Source organism: Callorhinus ursinus, unplaced genomic scaffold (genome assembly GCF_003265705.2).
Source record: "Callorhinus ursinus isolate GAN/ISIS: 27379988/994484 unplaced genomic scaffold, GSC_fseal_2.0 scaffold5, whole genome shotgun sequence".
Taxonomy (NCBI): Eukaryota; Metazoa; Chordata; class Mammalia; order Carnivora; family Otariidae; genus Callorhinus; species Callorhinus ursinus.
Genome location: NW_027397067.1, coordinates 75,349,730 through 75,373,503, shown reverse-complemented (window position 1 = coordinate 75,373,503; position 23,774 = coordinate 75,349,730). Strand labels below are relative to the sequence as shown.

The window sequence follows — 23,774 nt, the reverse complement described above, 5'->3', positions numbered from 1 at the left end:
CAAAAACTTCTGCCCGGCGCTGGGAACTCAAGCCTTAAAGTTGCTGCTGCCACTGCGTCTACGCATGGAAACGGAAAGCACAGTGCTCTGGAAACGTTTGTTGAAGTCATGTCCACCGCTGAATCCCGGAGAATGGAGAAGGTGGGAGGGGCCGTGGGCTGCCACACTTGCAGGTTGCATTTATTGAGCACCTACTGCGTGCCTGTACTGTGCCAGGAGCTTCACTCCCGTCAGCTCTCCCCTCCCCCATGGTAGAGCCCATCATCCCTCTCTGACCGATGAAGAACGCGAACCTCAGAGAAGGTACCCGGTCCCCTATTAGGCTTGTCTGCCGTGTCCACATCTACAGATTTCAGTCACTGTTGTAATACTGACCAAGCTGTGTTACCACCACTTTGGAGGGTTCGAGGACTCCTCCATCGGCAAGCTCTCCTGAGGCTCAGAACAGCCCAGTGAGAGAGAACTTCTCAGGATCTCACCTCTGCTGGTTAAGAAACCAAGTGGCTCAGAGGGTTAAGGGTTTGTGTGCTGTAAACATCCAGGAAGGGGAGGGCCCAGAACGGACTTTGTCTCCGAGTCCCAGGCCTGGGTCTTCTCCGTACGCCTCCTGACTCCTGTGGGCAGAGAGGGGCTCATGGGGAAAACTGAGGGGGCCGCCCCTGTTGCTTGTGTCTCGGCTTTAATGTCGCTGCGGCGGACCTGTGTTTCTCAGGTGGCTGTCACCTCGTGGGAGTGGCGGTGTGTCTGTGGGGAGCTTCTTGAGTGTCGTGCAGGTTTCGTACGTGATTTAAAATGAAGAGCTTTATCTTGAGTTGCACAGCCACAGGTGTGTTTCTTCGGGGGAGCCTGGACTTCCGTAGACTAGCGCAGGTGGGGCGCTAGGGAACAGCGAGCTGAGGCAGCTCTCACTTCACAGATGAGCAAGGAGGACCGGCAGGTTCCCTACTGTCCTCCCCGTCCCCAAACCGGAGCTACACTTCCCATTCGTCCCTGGGTTTTCAGTGGGAAACGTCTGCCTTCCGCAGCCACACACAGCCCAACAGTCTCTCTGCCCCCCAGTCCTCACTGCTCTCCCTCTCAGATTTGTGGAATCTTTGGCTTGTGTGCACAGGAAGTGGATTTGGGGTTGGTTTGAGCTCAAGGGCCGCCCTGCCGTCACATGGCTGCGTTCGCTGCTGAGGCCTTGGGAGCTACGGGGCAGAGCTGGCCCTGGGGTCCCGTCTGCCTTCCCGCGGCTGCCCTCCCGATGGAGCGGTACCGCGGCTGGGCTGGGAACCACTCAGTCCGACTCTGGCCTCTCACCTCCTCCAGGTCAGGTGCTCTCATGGCACGAGTTAGTGTAAGTAAGGTTTCTCAAGGGACTGGGACCGACAAAGCAAAACGAAGTTTTGACAGTGACGATGGTTCTCTTTTCTCTGTGTCACTTTTCTTCTTCTTCTTTTTTTTTTTTTTTAAGATTTTATTTATTTATTTGACAGAGAGAGACACAACGAGAGAGGGAACACAAGCAGCAGGGAGAGGGAGAAGCAGGCTCTCCGCCGAGCAGGGAGCCCGATGTGGGGCTCGATCCCAGGACCCTGGGACCATGACCTGAGCCGAAGGCAGACGCTTAACGACTGAGCCACCCAGGCGCCCCTGTCTGTCACTTTTCTGTTACTGCTCTACTACCTCCACCTTGTAGTTAGAAACTGCACAAGTTATTACTGAATAGGTCAGAATTCTGGCGCAGGTCTCACGGAGCCAAAGGCAAGGTGATGGCAGGGCCGTATTCCTTCTGGAGGCTTCAGGAGAAAATCCATCCCCTGGTCGTTTCTGGCTTCTGGAGGCTGCCTGCATTCCTTGGCTTTTGGCCCCAGCCCTCTGTCTTCCGAGCCAGCAACGTAGCACCCCACCTCTCTCTCCTCTGCCTCCCTTCCGCCTTTCACCTGGGAGGACCCTTGTGATTTCACCTGTGGGCCCACTTGGATGGCCCAGGAGAATGTCCTTACCTTAAGGTCAGATGGTTAACAACTTCGACTCCCCCTGTAGTTGTAACTTCTTTTTGCCGTGTGAGCTTCCAGATACCAGGACATGGACATCTTTGCAGGGACATTATTCTGCCCACTGCATTCCCCTCTTGTTTTCTTCCTTTCACATCTACTCTGTGGTTGAAAACTCTCATCAGAATCCGAAAATACATGGTATGCGTGCTCCCACGCTCCCTCTGCATACCAGTGGCAAATATTACCAAGAAATCAAGCCTCTCCGTTTTACTAATCCTACATGAAGCCTCAGAACCATCAGGCAGACACTACTAATCCATTGCGGTTGGCTTGCAAGAGGAAACCAGTTGGCTTTCCTAGATGCAGATATATAATTTACAGTATATACTTTGTGTCCGGAAACACTGTAATAAGGGCAAACTCTTGTATTGCCTTTTAAAATTACATGTTTTTATTTATTTATTTAAAAAATAAAATTAATATGTGTTCACTGTATAAGATTTGGAAAGTGCTTTTCCTTCCCTTTCTTTGCAGAATTTTTGGATATGATATTTTTTTTTAAGACCTAATTGAGGTCATACTGTAAATGAGCATTTTTGGGTGGAGATTCAAACATCAGTTTTACCACCGATAAAGCTCTATTAGAGAACATAGCTTAAATGAGTGGCCAGATGGTTTGCCAAGAATACTTTGCTGTTGAGTTAGAATAACCTCCCAGTCAAAGGCAGGGCTGGAGAGCCTGCCTGATTTGAGCATTATAAATATAGCCCTTTTTTTTTTTTTTTAATCATCGTTCCACAGGCATTTTTCCATTTCATGAACATATACTTACTGTAAAACTGCTTTTAACGGCTGCTTTAGGATGAGTATCGTAGTTTAATTACCCATTCCCCTCATAATTGGACAGTTATGGTCATTCCCAGTTTTTTCTGGGAACATCTTCATGCCAAAAGCATTTCCAAGTCATCCTAAGATCGAAAGGACTATAAAACATGGGGTGAAGCCCATCAAACCCCGGAAAATTCACAAGCAGTGAAGGGGCTCTATGCGCCTCTTGCAGCCGTAATTAAAATGCATTCCCTCGGGTGGGACCAGCACTGTCAGTCTTGAGCAAGTGCCAGAGAAGACTCTTGCACAGAGGAGCTGCTGCGGAGCCAGGGGCCTCCAAACCAAATGGGCTTGTTCCCTCCCTCTGGCTGTTCAGCTGTTTGCTTCCTCATGAATAAATACGCCGGCGCGCCACTCAGTGAGGCAATGTGATCACAGGCGGGAGTCCCCTCACGTGGTTTTCTCTCTCTCTGTTGGGCTCCTTTGACCCCACAACTCTGTTGATAGGATTGTTCTCAATTAAGGGGGCTGGGTGACTCAGTGATGGTCTCCTAACACGTTAATAAATGGTGGCTTTATTTCATTGAAAACATTTTTATTTTAAAATAATTCTAAACTGATAGAGAGTCCGGCAGATTTCCCAGGTACCTATTCCCCATCTTCCCTCAAGGTCGGTGTCTTCTTTAACCATAGTGTGTTATCAAAACTGGGAAATTGACTTGGGTATCCTGCTGTTAACTAAACCACGGGCCTTCGTTGGATTTTACGTCTTACCTCCTTTTTTTTTGAAATTAATAAAGTACTTTGAAGGTAGTTTTCAATTCACAGCGAAATTGAGAAGAAAGTACAGGCACTTCCCCTATACTGCCTGGCCCTGCCTCCCACTCACACCCTCCCCGTTGTCAGCATCCCCACCAGAGCGGTACATTTGGCACAGTCCAGCCTGTACTGACACGTCGTACTCATCCAAGGCCATAGTACAGTAGGGCTCCATGTTGGTTTTCTGCCTTCTGTGGGTTTTGACAGATGCATCATGACACGTATCCACTGTTATGGTTATCGCGCAGAGCCGTCTCACTGCCTTGAAAGTCCTCTGTGTTCCACCCACTCACCCCTCCCTACCCCCCGTCTCCCCTGGCAGCCACTAATCTGCCTACTGTCTCCATATCTTCGCCTTTTCCAGAATGTCCTAGAGTTGGAATCATACAGCATGTAGCCCTTTCAGATTGGCTTCTTTCACTTTGTAATACACATTTAAGGCTCCTCCGTGTCTTTTCATGACTTGATAGTGCATTTGCATTTCTTTTTAGTGCTGAATAATATTCCATTACCTGGATGTGCCACAGTTTATTTATCCGTTCACCTACTGAAGGACATCTTGGTTTCTTCTAAAGTTTTGGCAATTATGAATAAAGCTGCTTAAACACTGGGTGCAGATTTTTGTCCTGACCTAAGTTCCCAACTCCTGACCTATAGTTCACACTCCTTTATTTAAGGAGTGTGATTGCCGGATCGTATGGAGTATGTTTCGTTCGGCAAGAAACTGCCACACTGTCTTCCAAAGTGGCTGTACCATTCTGCATCCCCACTAGCAATGCATCAGAGTTCCTATTGCTCCACATCCTCACCAGCCTTTGGTGTTTTCAGTGTTCTGGATTTGGGTCACTCTAATAGGGGTGAGGTGATACTCATCCTTGCTTTAATTTGTATTTCCCTGATGACATAAGCTGTGAAGCATCTTTCATGTACCTGCTCATCATCTGTATATCTTCTTTAGTGATGTGTCTGTTCAGGCTTTTTGCTCTTTTTTTTTTTTTTACTTGGGTTATTCATTTTCTCAACTTATTGTTGAGTTTTAAGAGTTATTTATGTATTTTGGATAATGGTCCCTAATCAGATACATCTTTGCAAATATTTTCTCCCAGTCTGCAGCTTATCTCTTGTCTTGAATAACTTTATTTTTAAATAAAGTTTTATCTTTTCATGTAAAGGGATACTTCTAAAAGAGGATGCTTGTTTTTGCTAGCCCTGTAGGTATCATTCATACTAAGTGTGAGGGTTACATGCTCATTTCACTTGGGTTCATACCGCTTGTGAAACTGGATTATAATTACTGATTTCTGAAAAACAGAGTTGTGCTAGTTTCTTTCCTGTCATGAGAGTCATTGATACTGGGGTGGGAGGTACTGATAAGAGAGATGGAGGAGGTGGAGGGGAGGAGGGAAATGGTTCCACAGATCCACTGTTTTAGCTGATTTGGGGTCACTGGACTTCCCTCCCTAGCTTGTCTGCTATGCTGATTGATTCACCCATTCCTTCTAGGAAACTAGTCTAGATTTCTCGCAGTGTACTTGTTAGATACCAAAGCCAGAGAATGGTACTTTAAGGTAGTAGTTTTCAAAATCAAGAAGGAAAATACTGATTCAGCAGCTGGAATTCTTAATGCTACTGGTTTTTTAACATTTGCCTTATTTTTATGAATGATTATCTCATATTAAAAATAAACTGCTCCCGGTATCCCAATTGAAAAGTAGGTAAAGAGAACAGGTCACAGAGAAGGGAATAGCTCTTGGGTATATGATAAGGTGCCTCACCTCCCTGATAATTAAAAAAAAAAAAAAAAGGAAAGTACATTGAAATACCGTTTTTTGCTTATTGATTAGTAAACATTCACAAGTTTGATAGCACAGTCTGTTGGTGAGGCTGTGCGAGAGCTGTTTATACTTTGCCATTTGGAGTGTAAATGCTCCCAGGCCCTGGGTGGGGGCAGGTTGGAGAACCTGTCCCACCTGCAGGTGCACATGCTGTTTGCCTCAGCCTGCCTCTTGTGAGATGTGATCTTACGGGTGCACTTGCTGATGTCTGAAATAAGGACTGTGCAATGTTATTCATTGGAAACAACGAAAATGTTTGTGGATAGAGTAAGGTTTAAATAAACCAGGGGGTATCCAAACACCAGAACACTGTACAGCTATAAAAAAAAAGAGTACTTACTTACTTCTTTGGAAGGGTATTTGATATCTATAATGAAGTGGAAAAAGCAAGATTTAGAAAAAGAAAGTACACAGCCTTTGAGGTAAGAAAGGGCAGAGATATATTTGTATGTATGTCTGCTTTAAAGCCTCTTGAAGCATATGCACAAAATAAATAAACCATATGGTTGGGCAGTGAGGCTTGGGCCTGGGTGGATAGGAGGCCACGGCTGAGAGTGAGACCTCTCCCAGTTAAGTTTTGAACTGCGTGAACTAAGTGTTTTTACATGTTCAGTAAATTTAAGTAAAAAGCAAAACTATAAATAAAAATGATATTTTAGAAACTACCCTGTGTCAAAGCAGAATGTAAACTTGCTCATCATCTCTGACATAGTCCCGGGAAAGCAGTGACAAATTGCTCTTTGAAGTTCATTGGGATTCTGTTTTGCACTTGACAATCTCTGAGCGCATTGAGGTCTTGCAGAAAAACCCAGAATTTAGAACCAGATGGACTCAGGTTCAGATCCTGGCTGTGCTACTTGTAGTCTGTTTAATTTAACTTCTCTGTACATTTTTATTGTCTTTAAAATGCTGATCATAATATCTTTCTCTGGTGTTGGAGATACTCAAAGCGATACCGTTTGTATGAGTAGTGGGTATGATACGTGGTAGATGATCAAAAAATGTTGACTCTTTTTCCCTTCCCAATCTTTAAAAATGACTCCAGTCTCTAGGAAAAAAAACAAAAAACAAAAAACGACCAGCCCGATCATGGTTTATTTTCTTTTGAGTGAGCCTAAATTTATGTTTGCAAGTCACTCATTGTAAATATTTTCTAGGTATTATGTTTTCTTTACATATGTCTTTCTTTCTTTTTTTAATTTAAGTTCAGTTAGCCAATATATAGTACATCATTAGTTTTTGATATAATGTTAAACGATTCATTAGTTCCGTATAACACCCAGTGTTCATCACATCACATGCCCTCCTTAATTCTCATCACCCAATTACCCCATCCCCCCACCCACCTCCCTTTCCGCAACCCTTGGTTTGTTTCCCGGAGTCAGTAGTCTCATATGGTTTTTCTCCCTCTCTGGATTTCTTCTACATATGTCTTTAGATGTTGGTGTTATTTTGCTTTTGTTGTTGTTATTTCTGGTTTTGGAGTTGGGCAGATAAGGATCAAAATCTTGGTGCCATTACTTACTAACTAGGTGACATCTGGGGATTTTGATCCTTTGCCATTTTGGGTCACTGCCTCCTTATTTGGAAAATGGGAACAATGATGTCATTATTTCAAAAGCTACTTTCAGAAGGAGTGGTTGATTTGAAGGAGGAGACCAGAAGGAATATGTCCTCATAGCTTGGAGCAGACTTGGACCATCAGCCCTTTGCTGGCCACCCCAAGTGGGAGGTGCTGGGAGGATCTCAGGCTTGCTCTTTTGTTAATGGGAGCAGTTCTGGCCTCTGGCCACTCTTCCCACCAGATCAGTTCTTAACTCAACTTCAGAGCCACCTTGAGATCTTAACAAATGTGCAGATAATGTGTTCCCAAACCCAGGAGATGCTTTCGTGATTTCCTTGAGCCTGAAGGCCATCAGGCATCCTTGACTCCATTCTCCTGTGGTTACATTCTCCTGTGGTTCTGATGCAGGGGGTCCATGGACCATAATCTGCCAGCCACCACACTAGGTTTTGAACTCTGAAGGAAACGTTCTGAGTCTTTATATTTAAAGTGTGTTCCAGGGGTGCCTGGGTGGCTCAGTCATTAAGCATCTGCCTTTGGCTCAGGTCATGGTCCCAGGGTCCTGGGATCGAGTCCCACATCGGCTCCCTGTTAGGTGGGAAGCCTGCTCCTCCCTCTCCCACTCCCTCTGCTTGTGTTCCCTCTCTCGCTGTGTCTCTCTCTGTCAAATAAATAAATCTTTAAAAATAAATAAATAAAATAAAGTGTGTTCCTATAAATAGCATATAGCTGGATCTTGTTTGTGCTTGTGTGTGTGTGCGCGCGTGCGAGCACACAGCCCATCTGACAGTTCTGCCCTTCAATTGGAGTGCTTTTAGGCCATTTACATTTTTTTTAAAGATTTTATTTATTTGAGAGAGAGAATGAGAGAGAGAGAGAGCACATGAGAGGGGGGAGAGTCAGAGGGAGAAGCAGACTCCCCGCTGAGCAGGGAGCCCAATGCGGGACTCGATCCCGGGACTCCAGGATCATGACCTGAGCCGAAGGCAGTTGCTTAACCAACTGAGCCACCCAGGCGCCCAGTCCATTTACATTTAATGTAATTTTGATATGTCTCATTTGAAAAGTACCATCTTGATTTATTTTCAATTTATTTTCTTTTTAGCGATTGCTGTACACGTTGTATTATGCATCTGTATTGTAACACATTCTAGCTAGCTCCAGATAAACTCTTTCATGAACAGTGTTAAGAACCATGAAACGCTGTAATTCATATGATTTCTCTTCTACCCTTTGTGCTCTTATAGTCATATATATTGCTTCCATTTGTTATGAAGTCAACACTGTTCTATTATTTTTTGCTTTATGCAGTCAGTATTTAAGTACATATCAAAATATAATTTTTTAAATTATAAAACATATTTACATATATTGTATACACAAAAAAGACATTTTTAATATTTACATATGTGTGTATATATATATATATATATATATATATATACACACACACATATATGACATTTTTAAAATGTTTTTTATATTCGCCTGTGTATTTGAGCTTTCTGGTGTTCTTTATTATTTCCTTGTAGGCCTGGGCTTCCATCTAATAAATTTTCTTCCTCGCATTTGTTATATGCTGGTTTGCTGGGGTTAAATTATCTCAGCTTTTGTCTGTTTGGAAATTCTTTACTTTGTGTAAATTTACTTTACTTTTGATGACTGTGGATTTCTGGGAAGACATCACTCTAACGATATTGTTCTATTATGTTTTGTCCTTTGTTATTTCTGATCCTTATCATTTCTCCCTGTGTGTAATGGTCCTTTTTCCTCTGTGTGGTTTTAAGCTTTTTCTCTCTTTCTTTGGTTTTCATCATATTAACATCATTAAGTTTAGGTATGGCTTCCTCGTGTTTGCCGTGCTTGGGGTTTGCTGAGCTTTTGGGTCTTGTGGATTGATGCCTTTCGTCAGTTGTGGACCAGTCTCTTCTCAGCCACTATCTCTTGAATATTACTTCTTTTCCATATGTTTTCTCCTTTTCCTCCAAGATGATACTACGTCATATTAAACTGTTTGGTATCTCACAGCATTCATATGATCTCTCTCTCTCTCTTTAATTCTTCTTTCTCTCTGTGTTTCAGTTTATATGACTTCTACTGATCTTTTTTCAAGATTACTTATCCTTCTCCTAACATCAGATCTGCTATTTAGATACTCAGGTGAATTATTCATGTCTGTTTTTTTTTTTTTTTTCTATTTTCTGGCATTTTCATTTGGTTCTTATGGCTTTTATTCTGCTAAAATTTATCATCTGGTTACACATGTTTTTCATTAGAGCCTTTAACACATTTATCATCACTATTTAAATGTTTGTATCTAATAATTTCAATATCTGAGCTTTCTGTACATCAGTTTCTGTTTACTTTTTCTTGACTTAGGATCGCATTTTCTTGTTTCTTTGCATGTCTCATAGTTTTTAACTGAATGCTAGATATTATGTATGGAAGAACAGTAGAGACTGAGCTACCTAATAATTGGCCATGGGAAAGTAAGTGCCTCTTTCTGTATCAGGCCGGTGGGGGATTGTCCAGAGATAGCTAACAGGCAGGCCTGTGTCCTGTCAAAGGTGTACTTGCAAGCTTGGCCCTTGGCTGCCATCTGGGACCTTGGACATCAGAGGACTTCCCACAACCCTCATTGATAAGAGGAGTTGACGGTGCCTAAGCTGTCCAGACAGTGTGGTATGTGCCCAATATCTGCTTCCTTCTGGGAGACTTGAATGTTGATATGTGCTAGGCAGAGAGTGCCTCTGTGATTAGTTCCAGTAAAACCCTGGCACTGAGCTTCCAGTGACCTTTCTAGGCTGGTACCATTTCACATGTGTTACAGCTTCTTGCTGGGGAATTAAGCTGCCCTGTGGGCCTCTGCTGGGAGAGGGCTGTTGGAGACTTGTGCCTGGTTTCCCCTGGACTTCACCCCACATGCCTCTTCCCTTTGTGAGTTTTGCTTTGCATTCTTATGCTATAAGGAATTATATCTGTGAGTTTGACTGTATCCTGAGTCCTGTGAGCCCTCCCAGCCAATTGTTGAACCTGGGGGTGGCCTTGGCTTCCCACCAGCACAGGAATGAATGAATCTAATCTGTAATCAAGCTGGATCTGGGCTCTGTTGCAGTTCCAGAGTTGGTTCTCCACTGTCTTCAGATGTTTTGAGAACAGGATCAGGACTTTCCTTTCAGCAGGGCTGGGCATCTGAGCACAGTGAGACTCCAGAATTCCCTTTCTGCTTCACAGCGTGGCTTCTGCCTTTCTAAACCATGTGGGCTCTCTGTCAGCTTTGCAGGCTGGCTGCCTGCTTTTCAGGTTGTTGGCACGATCCTGTTTCTCTCCAGCTTTCCACTTCTTGGGAGATCACTCTCCCCTCTCTGCCCAGCCCAGCCTCAGGAGAGCCTGTGCACTTGGTGAAGGTTTCTGTGGCAGAGGATTTCTTCTTCCTCGCTCGCTCTGGGTCAGGAGTCCTTGCCACCTTGTGCGCAGTGAAGACCCAGGGCCCCGAGGGCTGGAGCGGATCTTCTCTCCTGCCCCAGCCCCTTGCCCTGCTCCCTTGTACCTGATGAAGTTCCCCATCTCATAGTGCCAGGGATGAGTGCAGCCACGGGTCTCTTTTCTCCTGGGCAGTGTTTGCTCGTTTCTAGAATTTCGTTCACTTCGGTTTCTTTGTGTCCTTAGCAGCCTGGTGGATTTTAAAAAAGATGTGTCATGTTTGTGTGGGAGCAACAGCCCCTTGTGACTTTCTACACCCTCACTGGAAGCGGAAACGCCCCGCCATGTGGTTCTGACAATGCCTAACACGATGCCTACACAAAGTGGGTGCCCGTAAATGTTCTCTTGACTCCCTCGCCCACCTGCTCTGGACGGGCAGAAGTTTGGCTGGAAGTAAGGAGCGAGGAGGGGGCTTGAGGTGGCAGACAGCTGCTGTCATGAGTAATCTAAGTGGAGTCAAAGTCAGTCTGAGCTCCCCCAGCTCTCGGGTGAGGGTGTTCTCCACGCAGCATTACTCACGAGTCGGGCCGGGAAGAAATAACAGCATGCAGCTCTGGTGTAAGCCCCTTACTTTGAGGCACAAGCTCTTCCTATGTTGACTTCATGCGTTATGGCTTTGTGGTCAGACTCTTCGAATCCAGTCTTGCCACTTACTACTAGTGTGGCCTGGGGCGGGCCACCTAACCTCTCTAACACGGTGATCAAGCAGTACCTCTCGTCACTTACAGGTTGGGAGCAGTAAGTAAGTGCTTCCTGGAGGGCTCGACATAATTGTTCTCAGATGTTCGTTCCACCCAGACTCCTTCGGTTTCTTCCTCTCTCTTCATCTCAGGGTAATATCTGCACGGTATTATCCTCTCTGTCGTGCCTTTGTTCAAGATTCTTGGTGCCTGTGACCTGTTCTGTTTGCCCCCAGAGTTATAGTAACCTAATTCCACTGATTTGATATGTTCCTGTACACCCTGCTTGACCACAGAAAGACATCACTTAACACAGAACCTTTTACCACATGCTTTTCCTGAGTAGAGTCACTCATGCATTTGCCTTCTTCTGACAGAGGGCTCGTCTCTCCTGAACGGTGCTGCCCGGCGCTGCTGGACCCGTGCACACTATCACAGAGTCTGACTACCCTGAACATGGGGGCCAGCCCCGCGCTTCCCTGTGTCGTCCTCCCCTCAGCGCTACTTCTCACCCAGGTTTGCATTACACTGAGACACGTCACCGGCCCCAGTGCTGGAGGGAGCCTGCACTTTGGGTCTTTGCTGTGTGAGGCTCCAAGTGCACCACAAGATTCCTGACTTCTTTAAAGCAAGTCAGAAATTTAGTCTGTGAATTTGCCAAGTCTGAAAAAAAAAAGTCTGAAATCAGTTTTCAAAATCTGTGCATTTTGGAAACTATTCAGTGTGACTTACTGCTGGCCCTCCTTCTACTTTAGACGTCTTCATTCCTGAAACAAGGCCTAGGTTGTTTGACAAATGGTCGTGCTCGTTCCCCTGCCTTGGCTTTCTGAAGGTGAGGACTCGCCTTCTCTCTTGTGGCCATAAAACTTTTAGGTGTATACGAGGATGTTCTTTTAAGAAGGACCCAGCCAGATCATCATCTTGAAAAGACACTATTAAATTTAATTTATATTTGATATGTATCTAAACCAGCTGAATCCTAAAAAATTTTTATTAGGAAGCCTGAGGAATGTCTTGTTTATTGTCAGATTAAAATTTGCATAACTAAAGTATTTTCACAAAACTAGTGAGAAGTAAGGAAGATTTCAGTTGTTGATTTCATTATCATTCATGAGCTTTTCCTAGGTATTTCATCTGGAGTGTATCATACCACAATTTAACATACAGAATTTTAAGAGAAGGGGTAGGTATAAGGAGTACTAAATTGCATCTGAATTTTTGTTGCAAAACCTGAAATGTTTACTTATTCCTTTAATACCCCTTTTCTGTGTACCCACTGTGTGCCAGGCACTCTGCCAGGGGCAGGGGATGTCAGGATAAAGCCAGGCATCTGTCTGTCAGGCTCACGAGTCTGGAAAGAGCCCTATGTGCATAAAAAGCAGCAACAAGTATATGTACTGCTACAAGAAAGTTGTGTACTAAATGCTGTGAGAACCCAGAGGAACAGCTAATTATTCCAGTTCCATCATTTTGTAAAAGCCATGTTTTAATTGGGTTAATATAGTATTATCCTATCATGTAAAACCTAATAGGTTTGAAAACCTATGGCACCAGGAAAGTTCTCTGGGTGACTGATAGCCAAAAATCAGAGGGAGTTAGTGTCCTCCCTCGTTGCATTCCCGATAATGCGATGGGTCCCAAAGATGTTCCTAGTGTGTCCGTGTGAAGCAGAAACAAGTGATATGTGCAGAAGAAACCAGGCAGCTAGGCTCACAGAGTCCATAAGGGGCTTAGGTGCTAACTTGGCCAAAGGTGGTGTTTGGATGAGGTCAGCCAGGATGTGGCTGTGTAAGTATTGACTCCCAGTTTCCAGGCTAAACTTTGTGAGCAAGGGAGTATAAGTAGGGAAATGATCTCAAGCAGGCAGAATGTTTAGAACCACACATTTATGAACAGTCCAGATCCATCCTCAGTCTGAAGTTCTCAGTGTCGCTCAGAATGCTGAGTCATCTGGCACGGCGTGGGGCATCGTGGCTTTATTTCTACTATAACTTCCCCTGTTACCCAGGAGATGGTTTCATCTTTCCCTCAGAAGTTTCCAGCAGGAGGCTGAATGTTTAGTTAAATATCTCGAGCCAGAATAGAGAAGGCAGGTCCCTTTTATAATAGTCATGCGTTGGGCATTACAGCAAGTATTTGATGTACGTTACTTTATTTTGTCCTCACAATCCTCTATAATGTAGGTATTAATATTCCCATTTCACAGATGTGGAAACAGGGGCCTGCGTCCAGCTAAGTTACACACTCAAGAGTAATGCAATCAGTATAAGTGGCGGGGCTGGGATTTTGATCCTTGTCTCTTGTAGACAAAGCTGCTCTCCATCCAGGACTCTAGCCCTTCTCATTGTCGTCCCAAACAAGGGACATTTTTACCCCCTGGTCCTTTTCCCCCTCACTGCTTTGGTTATATAAGCCTGTGGTTAACGTGTGTCGCCATCAGAACTCAAGCAAAATCCTTAAGCTGACTGAGCATGAACTTAGCAGGAGGAACATTTCGCAAGTTCAGTGGAAATTATTGAACCACGGGGCAGAGAGGGTAAGGAGTGAAATACAGGGTTTCTGTGGGTGATGTTTGGCTTGCTTTTTAGTTCTTAATTTGCATGAAAGTGAAGAATCTGAGATTACACTTTTTTTTTGTTTTTTTGTGTTTTGCTTCGCGCGCGCGCGCGCGCGCGCGTGTGTGTGTGTGTGTGTGTGTGTGTGTGTTTGAGGAGAAAGAAGGGCCACGGAAGGGTGGGAGGTGATCAGCCATTCATTAAATTGTTGGAGCTGAAGGGTCTGCTAAAAACCTGTGATTTCGTCTTCAGCTTCCTTGCATTTTAGATTTTTTAAGTACTTCTGGAAAAAAATGGAAATTGGATTGTCCTATGTTAAATTAAAATCCCGTCTAATAGTGAGCGGTATATTCTTTGGAAATACTGCATTTTGACAGCACAAGCGATTACAAACAAATCAATAATTGGAGAGCGCTGAAGAGTCTTCCAAGCTCTGGCATGAAAAGCAATTAGTGTGGATTGATTTACTGTTATTTGTTGTGATGAGATAATTGCCTCCACGTGCGCCGTTCTTGAACTTGTGGTACCCCACGGTTTAAAAACATTTATTCTCGGGGCGCCTGGGTGGCTTGGTTGGTTAAGCGACTGCCTTCGGCTCAGGTCATGATCCTGGAGTCCCAGGATCGAGTCCTGCATCGGGCTCCCTGCTCAGCAGGGAGTCTGCTTCTCCCTCTGACCCTCCCCCATCTCATGTGCTCTCTCTCTCTCTCTCTCAAATAAATAAAATCTTTAAGAACATTTATTCTTTTAAATTGTTTAATTTATCTCCAGCCTTATTTTATAACAGAGACGGCTTTGTGCTTCTCAACTGATGTGCAGACCTGGCTTTCTTCTCTCTGGCTCCTTAACCCCGGGCTTGGTTTTGTCCCTGTCGTGGCTGAGCCTGGAACGAAGTCCCAACCTCGTGCGCTCAGGCTTATAAATCCTGAAGAGATGGGGCCGGAAACAAATCACGAGACTCCTCTCCTGCACAGGTGGTGCAGGGTGGCCTTGCCTGAAGGTTCGGATTGCAGACCACAGTGTGGAGTACCTAGTCGGCCTGGATTGTGTATCGCCGGTGGGAGGGGTGGGGGGGGGGTGTTGATATTCTCATTCACACTGATAGCATCGCTTTGAAATCTTTGCTACAAACCTCTTTAAAGGTTGACCATCAGCAACATACATCTGTGGAAGCCTGCTTGCCCCTGGTGCTCCTTAGGATGCATCCCTTTCGTTTCTGGTGTGTGTCTCTTCTGCCTGAGTGTTTCTTTTCTCCCTGGCCTGTCCCCTGTAGACTGTCCATGTGTCATTAGGCTCTTGTGTGGATGTCACTCTGGGGGCAGTCCCCACACGCGGTTTGTGTTCACTACTGAGCTTGGGCTGGAGAAGGAGGTGACGGAGTGAGTATTCCAGAGGCAGATGCTCTTTAGGAATTTCCCTTATAAGCCTCGCCATGTGTCTTGTAGTCTTTACAGTCCTGGTCCCTTTTTTTTCGAGTACGCATGTTTTTCCTTCTGAGTGGCTCACTTCCCAGTCTCGGGGTGCAGGTGCAGCCTTTGGCACTGGACCTGCCCAGGGTTTCTCTTGCTGCAGGGGGAGGGGCCTGCGCGTGGCCCTGCGGAAATGACTCTCCGAGCGGGTTGTGGGCAGCACTTCAGTCTACCAGCCCATGTCCTCATCCAGAATGTTCCAGAAGGGCCACTGGCTTTGCTGGCTGACCATGTGGGTAAGGGGACTTGGCAGGCCTGAGATTCCATGTGATGAAACTTCTCTGAGTGGAAAGTTTTTCATGAGCACGTTGACCACTGAGTAGGGAGTAGAAGGCAATAGCCGGCCCGAGTTTTGTTTTTGCACGTTTTGTTTTGTAGTACCCAGAACTCCTGTTGGTTGTAGCGGGCAACCCGACAGAGAAGGAAGGATGTCGGCCATGGCGCCGGAGCTCGGGGAGCGCATGGTTGGCCTGGGAGGGGACACCAATTCCCATTGCAGGGTGGAGGGCGGAGGGCGGCGTAAGTGCAGTTTTCCAGAGGGTGCTCCTTGTAACATGAGTTCCTTGGGATGCTGTAGGTGTCATGTGGAGGGGATACAGCATGCCATGATCCTCAGACGTGTTTGACCACAGAACCCCCTCCTCTTCTTTCCCCAGTGTGCCTCCCAGCACTTAGGTTTTGTGAAACAACTTGGTAAAAACTGGTTATCAGATAATCCAAAAGTAGAAAAAAATGGTACAGTGAACCCCGTGAATAACTGTCCCTCCCGTGGCTTCTGAGCACCCTCAGAGTTACAGCTCAGATCCTTCAGGTGGCTCCGTGTGGCTGCCCCACCTGGCCCGAGGCTCCCTGTCCTCCGCACGCTCCCCACTGCTCTCCGTTGCACACATGGTGCTGCACGCCATCCCCGCGCCTGGCTTCACACCTCCTCCTGCCCCCCCCCCCCCGCCCCGGCTCTTCTCCCAGAGGCAAGTCTCTCATCTCCTCCCGGGCTTGGTTCACGTGCTTTGCTTTTCTCCCTGATGCTTGATCTGGCAGGTTACATATAACTTGTTTGTGACGCAGTAATGTAAGCGCTGTGACGCAGTGTTTTAGTTTGTGTTCTCTTCCCAGTGTGTAGGCAGCACTTAATAAATACTTGTTGAGTGACCCGATGAGTAAATGAGTAAATTCTGTAGAACTTCAGTGGAACAGATGCATCATGAAAGACAGCTAGGTAAAGGCAGGACTACAAGCTCCTTCGAAGGGTTGTAGCCACAAAGACACAGGGTTCAACAAACAGCTCTTCCATTACTGGGCCGGCCCAGCTTGGGTCTTCGCTCTGTCCTCAGTTCACTCGGTGGCCTTGAGCCCACAGTGCTTTCCTTCTCTCCGAGTAGCGAGGGGCAGTGAGGTTAAAGAGAGACCAAACACATGTCATTGCTTTAGAAGGGAGATGCTCAGTCCCAGGGGAACCAGGCATGGTCCTCAGGGCAGAGGATGCTGTAGATGCCCTGCTGTGAGTCAGGCCCCCCGTGATGTGCAGGCTCCTTCAGCCCGTCAGGAGTTGTCCTTTTAGCAAAGAGCAGATTTAATATCTGTAAGTGTATTGTTTTCGAATGTCGGGCGCAGACAGCCTTGCTTCATTTTTGTATTGTGTTCAAGAAATCTCTCTGGAGATTCCTGTCAGAGGGAGTGTGGCTAATCTTTTTCTGGTGTGTTCTCTGGAAATCTATGGAAATGCAGGCACGAGGGCTCTTCAGTAGTGGTGTTGTTAACTCGGAGGTTTGGAGGCAGCAGCAGCTGGGCTGTTGACATGGGAGGCTGTCCAGAGCCCAGTCCCTGAAGCAGGAATTTTGGGGAGGCGAGGGGAAGAAAAGGTGAGTGGTTTGTGCCACCAGAGCTTGTATGTGCTGGGAGTGTGACTGAAAACAGCACCATCTTGTTGATCCTGTGATTGGCAACAAATCCTTTTGCAAAACTGAAAATGGAAGAGAAGAGTTGCAGAGATGGTCTGTCCAGTTCATCGACAGGGAGACAGCCCTGCAGGGGGGCTTGTCTGCAGCAGGCCTGTGGGCAGTGCGCCCTCCGCCCAGGAGAGTGGCTGGTGCATGCGCTTCGGGGTCAGACGGACCTTCGCTCGCACCCTGGGTTTTGCTGGTGACTGAGTCTGTGTCCTTCAGCAAACCACTTAACCTCCCAGGGCCTCTGCATCCCGATCTTGGAGAAGTGGTATGTCCTCCCAAGGTGCTTGTGAGGCATGTGCTGGAGACCCAGGGATCCCAGTCCTCATCCCCAGTGGGTTCTGGTTCCCCTCCTCACTCCTGGGTTCTTCTCTTGCTCCAGATTGTTAGCCTCAGATGCAAGTGTTCAGGCAAAAAGGACCGCTCTCACCTTTCCTTTGAATGAGGCAGTTTGCCCCGAGTTTCTGTGTGGAGACACACAGTGATAGCAGTGTGATGAGCATCTCCATGCAGGCTGCTTTTTTCACGTTGTCACGACTCCTCGCAGTAAAACGAGGAACCGTGCCCGGGGTGCTCTGGCTCCAGAAAGCCCTGCCACTCAAGGTTGTGAGGAAGGTTCTGGGCCACAGAGCTCTCCACAGCCAATGGTGGGGGTGTGACTGTTGCTTTCCAGAAGTAAAATCCAGGGAAGACCTCCGTTGGAAGAAGCCCTGATTGGATGGAATGCTTCGTCCATCCTAGGTGTAACTGGGGTCCTGGGATCCCGGCTGCATACTGCTCGGGGTGATGACGTGCTGGCTTGCATTGTGGGGACTCGATGGCCACTCCGGTCATTAATGAAAGCAACTCCATCTCCCTGTCGAGTTTTCTCCACTTTGTAAGTGCTGCTGTAGATCTCCTAGTTGTCCTGCCACCAAAGCCCCAGGGAAACTCTTGCATAATCCCAGCCTGTCTCTTCCCCTGTGTCACTTGATTTAAGGTGGGCAGTGCCAGAGTTACACTTAGTATTTCCTCCCGGCCTGTCATCAGGTCTCTAGAAGATATTCCACCAGTCTTCTCGCTGGACGTTTAGGTCGTGGTGGATGTGTCAGAACAGCGGCCCAGTTCCAGTGTCACTGTTCTCACACAGATGAGAGACAGTAAACCTGAAAACCGCCTTCCCTGTCAGGGTGGGAGTGTCGTCCTTAGTATTATTAATATGAATCATGGCTCCCGCTTGTGGGGTGCTGTGTGTCATTCTAGGCACGTTATGTACGTTTTCTGTCATCATCGAAAACCCTCTTCATAAGAGGGTTTATTTTTTTTTCACATGGTTACCCATTTAATCATCCATTCTGTTTTTACTTTTCCTACTGTGAGACGGAACGTACATCCAGAATATCGCACGTGCGTGAACGTGTGGTATGACGGATGATGCATGCCAGAAAGGGACGGTTGCCTGTAGTCAGCGCCCTCCACTGAGTGCACCCCTTCTGTCTCCCAGAGGCGACCACTAGCCTGCCTTCTCCTGACAGTTACATTTCTATTTTCTCTGTGCTTTTACCACCCGTGTACGCATCCATAAACAAAGTAATGAAGTATGGCGCGCCTTTGAACTTAATGTTGTATCTGTGTAAGGATCTGTATGTGGAATTTATTTTGTTTTGAACTTGGCTTCTTTGCTGGACATTATCTTGTCGAGACCGTTCAGTGTTCTTGCCTGTAGCTCTCCCTCCCTTCTCTGTGGTGCTGCGCTCCGCCGTGTGAGCGGTCCCCTGCTGTGTGGCCCCAGCTTGGCACTGTCCACTGTTCCGCTGCAGGTGGACGCTTGGCCTCTTGTCTGTGGTGCTGTTCTTCCAAGCGCTGCTCCCCTGCGCCGTCTCCACGTGTGCCCGGGTGTGTTTGTCCTCGAGAGTGTCTGGTGTCAACATGCGTAGAGAGGACTTGTGGGGCATGGGGCCCGCACACTTCAGCTGCACGCGGCGGTGCCCAGCTGTGTTCCAGAGTGGTCGCACCAGGCTGCCCCAGCAGCAGCAGGTCCACACCCCGGGTTTGAGCACTCAGAATCGCCAGCCCCGTGCACATGCACTGCCTTCTGTATGTGGTTTCGTTTTGTTTTCGTATCGTTAATGAGGTAGAGGCCCTTTTCATATATTTTTTGGTCCTTTGGATTCCTTTCTTTCTCTCTCTCTCTTTTTTTTTTTTTTTTTTTTTGATATACCATCCAAATACTTTTCCATTTTCCTGTTGGGTGGTTTTGTTCTTATTTGTGTTCAGAAATTCTTTATATATAGTTGATTCTTGAACAACATGGATTTGAACTGCATAGTCTACTTACATGCAGATTTTTTTTTCAATAAATACAGTATTGCAAATGTGTTTTCCTTACGATTTTAAGTAACATTTTCTTTTCTCAAGCTTGCTTTATTCTAAGAACAATACTTCGACACAATATGTGTTACTCAGCTTTATGTTATCAGTAAGCCTTCCAGTCAACAGTTAACCTAGTGGTTAAGCTTTTGGGAAGTCAGAAGTCGTATGTCGATTTTCAACTGTGTGGGGTTGGAACCTTGTTTCCACATTATTAAAGGGTCAGCTGTATTTTGGGTGTGGGTATTTTTTGGTCACATGTTATGAATACAATCACTTGCACTGTGGTTTTCCCCACTCTTTATAAGGTCTTTTATTTATTTTTTTAAAAGTTTTTATTTATGTAATCTCTACACCCAACGTGGACTCGAACTCACAACCCTGATATCAAGAGTTGCATGCTCTTCCAACTGAGCCAGCCAGGCACCCCCCTTTATAATGCCTTTTAAGGTTCTTAAGTTTAAGGGGCGCCTGGGTGGCATTGTTGCTTAAGCATCTGACTCTTGGTTTTGGCTCCGGTTGTGATCTCATGGTCGTGATCTCAAGGTCCTGAGATGGAGCCCCATGTTGAGCTCTGTTCTCAGTGCAGAGTCTGCTTGAGATTATCTCTCCCTCTGCCCCTCTCCCCATGCACTCTCTCTCTCTCTCTCTCTCCCTCAAACAAATCTTTAAAAAAAAAAAAAAAGTCCTTTAACATCTGAAAAAAAAGTCTTACCCAGATTTTTAGTTTCTGTTGTTGGGATGGTTTGCTGGACTAACCTCACATGAATCGCTAACAAAGAGAAAGGTGATTTTCTTTCTCATTTAGCTACGCAAGTGTGGTAGGGTGTCCACTGTGCCGGGCCCTGCACTGGCTCCAAGGACATGCAGATGAGCATGTCTGGTGTGGGTTCTGCTCTTAAAGGGCTGCAGCCTGTGGGGAGGAGGAAGTGCCGGTAACAGTCACATTGGAGTAGGAGCAGCGCCACGGATTTTACCGGGTGCTGAGCGGGGGGACATCGCAGAGGAGAGGGAGAACTCCCATGTTCCTGGGACTTAGGGAAGGTTTCCGAGGAGAAGCTAGGGGGAGTAGCCTGTGAGCTAAGACTTCTGAAGAAGGAATAGGGGCTTGTCTGGTGAACATTTCCCCTCTTAGGACCTACAGGACAATGCATAGACATTTTTGGTAACTTGGGAGTAAAGAAAATGTTGACCTCATCAGTTTGGCTGAAATCTGTGAAGCATAGCAGTGTTGTCTTTCAGAGCAAGGGGACGAGTTGTTTTTAAGTTGGGAGGAGATGTATATTCTTTTGTGTCATCCCATGACTCATGCTTTGGGGATCTAGGATTTGAGGCTGTGCTTAGAATGAGTGGATCAGTGCCGAATACAAGTGGATTAGCCCACTTGTTCAGGAAAGTCTGGTTTGCACACACACGTGTTGTATGACCCACACTAAGACAGCCACATCCCCTCTTGTTTTGGTTCATGCAGTATTAGGATGTCGGTTCTTTCTCAAGGTTATTGAGGAGATACAGAGCCTGCCCCAAGACACTCAGGTAGAAGGAGGACAATGAGAGAGGGCAGAAATGGACGCCCATAAAACACCTATAGGGGGACCCACCTGGGTCCCAAAAGTTGTCCTGGAGGTTAGCCAAGTAGAGGAGGGCAGGGTGGAAGTGTTGTTAAGAAGAAGGAGCAGCCGGACAGCATGTGCCACGTCCTCGGTGGCTCTGCACATGTCTGCCCCTACCCCCAAGGCTCTCAGGTGACCTGGAGGGCCCTGGGGGGAGTGGTGCAGACACTTGTGCTGGTAAGAGACCCGCCAGGGACTTGAGTTTGATCTGTGGCTGTACTGCCTTGGGACGGTCTGCTGGTGGGGTGTTCTGCCCAGAGCAGACCAAGGAGGGACCCAGTGCTGTTGGAGCCTAGTGATGCAGGCCGTACGTGGACAGGGCCATGGTCAGAGAAGTCACAGGCCCCAGCAGGGAAGTGGCATAGGCTGTTTTAAGTGCAGGAGAAAGCCGTTGGGCAGTTTGAGCACAGACGTGACATGGTCCCTTTGGTGTACACCTTTAAATGATATTTCTCGGGAAGGGACTACAGAAGGGTTAGCGAGGAGGCCGGGAGACTAGTGTGGGCCATCTGGCCATCCCGGTGGCTGCAGGATTTGGCAGGAGACAAGGTCTCCAGACTCAGGCCTTGAGCCCCAGACACTCACTGAGCCCCCTGTGCAGGCGCTCTCCTTCCTCATGAGATGCTCTTGGGCAAAAGTCAAGCTCAGGATCTGGGGCCAGTTTTTTTTGTTTTTTTTTTTAATCTTAACATTTGCATGTTTCTAATTAGTTAAAACATGCATTCTATTCTAGAAATGCTGGAAAACATGGAAATATATGAAGACAAGTGAATGACGTATATGTAACCCTAGTCATGCCCTCTGCTCACTCTCTGATGTTTCCTTCCCAATTCTCCCAGGCCTGCAGGAATCCGGGACCTGGCAGCTTTGCCTTAAAGCGCTGGTCTGGAGGGAGTGTTCTCAGGTCAGCTCAGTTTAAGTAGTCCTGAGCTTCCTCCCTGCAGGTGCTGTTTTAGGTGCTGTACTAACAGTGATCAAAACAACTGAAAAGCAACAAAAGAAATTACGCCCTCCTGGCCTTTATTCTCATGGAGGGAGTAGACCATAATCACAAGAAGCAAATCGAATGTTCTATTAGAAGATAATAAATGCCATAAAAAGCAAACCAGTCGAAAGCCATAAGGGGCTCCAGGGCAGGCAGAGGGGAGACCTCATGGGAACAACAGCATCAGACTGTGACCTCTGACCACATGTTGCATAGAGTGTCAAGGATGCATGCACCCCGGGGAGCCTGGGGATTCAGGTGGGTGAGCCTAGCTTTCTGGGGCTCTTTTCTGAGAGCATATTGGGTGGGAAAAGCCTACAGAGTGGTGATTTCTAATACTGTAGCTTCACCACGTGGTGGTGGTGGTGGTGATGATGATGGTGCTGAGGACAGAGCAGACTTTTTGAACACTTGCTCACCATCTGTGTGACCTCCGTGGCCTCCCCAATAATCGCGTGTCGTCAGTTTTTTACCAGCCCCGATTTCTGAGGAGGAAACCGAGAAGCCAGCAGTTCAGGTCTGTGCCCGAGGCTACGTGGCTAGTGGACAGTGCCCCTCGTGCCGTGAGGAGGTGGACCCAGCTGTCCCAGTAGAAGCTTTGGTTTGTCATTGGTCCTCGCTCAGTCTTGATCGGTGTTTGGGGACTGCAGTGGTTTTCGCTCTTGGCCGAGGGCCCGTGTCAGGAGCCCCTGCTACCCCCTGACCCTCCTTATGCTCAGAAGTTTTCTGAAACCTTGTCTTCTTCCTTCCGTGGTTTGGCCACTGCTGTGTTTTATGGCCTGTTTGCTACTTTTGAGGAGCTTCCCTTTGGCCTGCTTTTGGCCCGGCGTCCCTGGTCGTGCCGCCTCCAGGAGGGAAGCAGGGGGATTTCAGGGCCCTCGCCCCTTGCACTCCGGCCTCGGAAGGCAAAAATGTAACTGTCTCTTCAGCTTTTCTTTTTGCCTGTGTAACATATTTTATTAGTCTTTGTAAATCCTAGGGAGATTGTTTTTTTTTCTTGTTGGTAGTGTTTGCTTTTTATGGTTAATTTTCTGATTTTTTTCCTATCATTTTATGCTATATCCTTTGACTCTGAAAATGATCACGGCGATAATAATAGTCAACATTTACAAGACGCTTGTGGTGGGGGACCTGCCTCCAGCCTCAGGCCAACCGGATGCATCCCTCTGTGACCAGGCTCCTTGGGAGGGTGACAGGCTGCACAAAAAGGGAAGCTTCTCTAGGAGGGAAGGAGGGAAGTGGGGTGACACCCAGCAGGAGATGCTTCTGAGGATTACAGTAACAAATGTGCATGCACAAACTGATTAAGTCAACAGTCATGAGGCCTGATGTGTTTTATTTCTCAAAGCAGATTTGTTCTCTCTCTCTCTCTCTCTCTTTCTCAGCACCTCATTTAAACCCTGTCAGGTAGTCAGGGAAAGTTTGTTTTCCTATTTCACAGATGTGGAATCAAAAACAAGGGGTTTTGATGAATTAGGTTGGGGTGTCCCAGCTGTTAGTGGTGTGCCCAACACCCGGACCCCCGACTCCCAGCTCCTGGTTCATTCACGCCTTCCAACGCCGTGCTTCTACCTGTGCATGATGTAAAATGCTATGGTGTCATCATGAAGATCTCTGCACTGCAAAGTTGTCCACATTCTGATAGCCCAGCTTCCATCAAGCATGGTCT

The 23,774-nt window shown here is 46.8% G+C and overlaps 1 protein-coding gene across 3 annotated transcripts in view; it reads left to right on the top strand.

Annotated features, from left to right (window-relative positions):
• Window positions 1-23,774, top strand: part of ZFAT (zinc finger and AT-hook domain containing) — a 191,568-nt gene that overhangs the window by 117,763 nt on the left and 50,031 nt on the right. The gene's annotated exons all lie outside the window — the stretch shown is intronic.